Genomic DNA, 3,297 nt, shown 5'->3' with positions numbered 1-3,297 from the left:
GAAGGAGTTACAGAGACAAAGTTCGGAGCTGAGATGGAAGGAAGGACCATCCAGAGACTGCCCCACCTGGGGATTCATCCCATATATAACCACCAAACCCAGACACTATTGCATACGCCAGCAAGATTTTGCTGACAGGACCCTATATAGCTCTCTCTTGTGAGGCTATGCCAGTGCCTGGCAAATACAGAAGTGGCTGCTCACAGTCATCTATTGGATGGAACACAAGGCCCCTAATGAAGGAGCTGGAGAAAGTACCCAAGGAGCTAAAGGGGTCTGCAACCCTATAGGAAGATCAACAATATGAACTAACCAGTACCCCCCAGAGCTGCATATGTAGCAGAGGATGGCCTAGTCGGCTATCAATGGGATGAGAGGCCCTTGGTATTGCAAAGATCATATGCTCCAGTACAGGGGAATGACAGGGCCAGGAAGCAGGAGTGTGTGGGTTGGGGAGCAGGGGTGGGGGGAGGGTATAGGGGACTTTGGGGATAGCATTTGAAATGTAAATGAAAAAAAATCTAATAAAAAAAAGAAAGTAGAGAGTGTTGTTGAGGAATTCACCAGAGAGATGGCTCAGACATGAGTAGAAGCCAATAGAAATCTCTATTAGCTGGCAGCAACTAACATTGGGTGAATAAGATCCAAGTAAATACCTGAGCCTTTCTCAGTGTAAGCTTTTTTTACTTTTTTTTGGGGGGGGGAGTTGCCTTATTTTTCTTTCTTTTTTCTTTTTTTATTGGATATTTTCTGTATTTACATTTCAAATGTTTTCCCCTTTCCAGGTCTCCCCTTCAGAAACCCTCTGTCCCATTTCCCCTCCCCCTTCCTCTATGAGGGTGCTCCCCCACCTGCCCACCTACTTCTGCTTTCCCTCCCTGGCATTGCCCTACACTGGGGCATCGAGCACCCTCAGGCCCAAGGGCCTCTCCTCCCACTGATGTCCAACAAGGCCATTTTCTGCTACATATGTGGCCAGAGCCATGGGTACTCTTTGGTTGGTGGTCCAGTCCACGGGAGCTCTGGGGCATCTGGCCTGTTGACATGGTTGCTCCCTCCAATGGGGCTGCAAACCCCCTCAGTCAATGTAAGCTTTTAAGCACAAAATTTATGTTCTGGGTTGACATACTTCAGTTAACAAGAACAGTTAGCCAGAAGCAGAACTACAGAAGCCTAAAGGCAAGGGGAGACTCCCAGAACTATATGGACTTTGATGGGTTAGGCGTTTGTTTCAGTTCCTGCAGGTGGTGCCTATGCACTGAGTTTACAGCCTGAATGGTACTGAGTCGGTTGTGCTGAGGTCTGGGAGCCTGTTAGAGGGTAGGCTGGAGGTGGGAATTTTTTTTTTTTTTTTAAGTCTGGCTAGGATTTGGTGGAACAGTCTCCCTGAGCTTTTGTTGAGAACAGAATGCTGTGAGTACACAACATCACATGTAAACATCTCCCTCCCCAATCGGAAGCAGAAGGGAATGTTCTTCAGCTCTTCTCAGAGAGAACCTAGGCTTCTGGAGGAGGTAAAGGCCATGAAAATGTGGGAACCCCACGCCCTTTCCCTATCGAGGAGTTCCTAAACCACCAAGATAATCTGAGTCGAATCTCACAGTTCGAGCTGCAGCCGGTGCATTCTTAAGCAACGGCTCCTGGTAGGCTGTGGTTCTCTGTATCCACTGTGATAGTCAAGTTTCTCTGAGAAAGCACAATCCGCAGGCAGAAAGGGTGATTATGAATTTGCTCATGCAGGTATGGGGTTGAGAAGTACTCAAAGGATGGAAACTCTGGATGACAGGGAACAAACTTGCACTGGACTCTTGAGGCTTAAGAACAAGATGTCTGATGGTAAAAGTTCCAGTTCAAAAGCAGGCAGAGTCAAAACGCAAAAAGGCAAGCTGAGAGCAGGGATGCGCACCTGTGAGCCCCACACTTAGGAGGCTGAGTCAGGAAGATTACGAGTTTGGGGCCAGTCTACGCTGCATATTAAGACCCTGTCACAAAACAAAACAAAACTCGAGAACAAAACTGAAAGATAGTTTTGGAGACACACCCACCCAGGTGCCACTTAGTGTCTATTTTGTTTACAAAACTGCACTGAATCCCACGGACAATCACACTACAGTGTTTGGCTGTGAGTTGTTCTCAGTTCAGAGCTGTTGTCAATAGTGTGGCCATGAGCGACCTATACGCCATTTCTATAGTGTGTATCTAGGAATGGCCTCGGCCAAGTGGCACATGTTCATTCCTGAATGTGAAACTTCCTAATGAAGGAATTAGGACAGTGAATTAAGTAAGTTCACGCAGTTGAGCAAGCTCTTCCCTCACTCATATCCAGGGTACTTTCATCTTCTCATACCGTGTTCCTGCTACATCGTGATTCTCCATTCGCTTCTAGTTTCTGGCAACCTGTGATCTGTTCTCTGCCTCCACACACTTGGTTATTCAGATCAGTGTTACTGGGCACCCTCTGTTCTTTCATGTCTGTCTTCTTTCACTTAGCACCATGCTTCAAGGCTCATCCGTGTTGTAGTATGTACAAAAACCTCATTCTTGTGTTAGTTGGAATAATGCACCAGCATGTATATGTTTAAGTGTCTTTTATTTTCTGAGGCAGGGTCTCCCTGTGTAGCCCTGGCTGTCCTGGAACTTGCTCTGTTGACCAGGCTAACCTTGAACTCAGAGATCCACCTTTGCCTCTCAAGTGCTGGGACTAAAGGTGTGAGCCACCACACCCAATTCTTTTATTAGACCTTAAAGTTCACTGGGCTTTTATTCTAGGTGTCTACTTTTCTGCGTGTTCTAACTTTTTCATTCATTTTTCTTAATCGTATCACACACACACACACACACACACACACACACACACACACGCACACACACACGCACACACGCACACGCACACACACACACACACACCACTGAACTATGTACATAGTCCTTTTCCCTTTTCACTTTGAGACAGGGTCTTGCTAAATTGCTAGAGCTATCCTTGAACTCTCTACTAGAATCAGTCATTGAACTTTCCACCCTCCTGCCTCATCACCCTTAGGTGGAATTAAAGACATGTGTCACCAGGACCTGTATTATTATTATTTTTGACAGACTATCACCATGCAGGTTAGGCAGTCCTCAAATTTGTGACTCTTCCTTCAGCCTCAAATGTGATGGTATTACAGGCATGTACCCCACATCCAACTGTCTTTGTGTTAGTCTTCTTCTTCTTCTTCTTCTTCTTCTTCTTCTTCTTCTTCTTCTTCTTCTTCTTCTTCTTCTTCTTCTTCTTCTTCTTCTTCTTCTTCTTCTTCT

At 45.9% G+C, this 3,297-nt stretch overlaps 1 protein-coding gene across 1 annotated transcript in view; it reads left to right on the top strand.

Annotated features, from left to right (window-relative positions):
- The window catches only part of LOC110327660 (beta-galactosidase-1-like protein 2), a 29,828-nt gene that overhangs the window by 3,649 nt on the left and 22,882 nt on the right, over window positions 1-3,297 (top strand). The window lies entirely within an intron of this gene.

This window comes from Mus pahari, chromosome 10, assembly GCF_900095145.1.
Source record: "Mus pahari chromosome 10, PAHARI_EIJ_v1.1, whole genome shotgun sequence".
Lineage (NCBI taxonomy): Eukaryota > Metazoa > Chordata > Mammalia > Rodentia > Muridae > Mus > Mus pahari.
The sequence above is the reverse complement of the archived record's forward strand: the minus strand, read 5'-3'. Positions and strand labels throughout refer to the sequence as shown.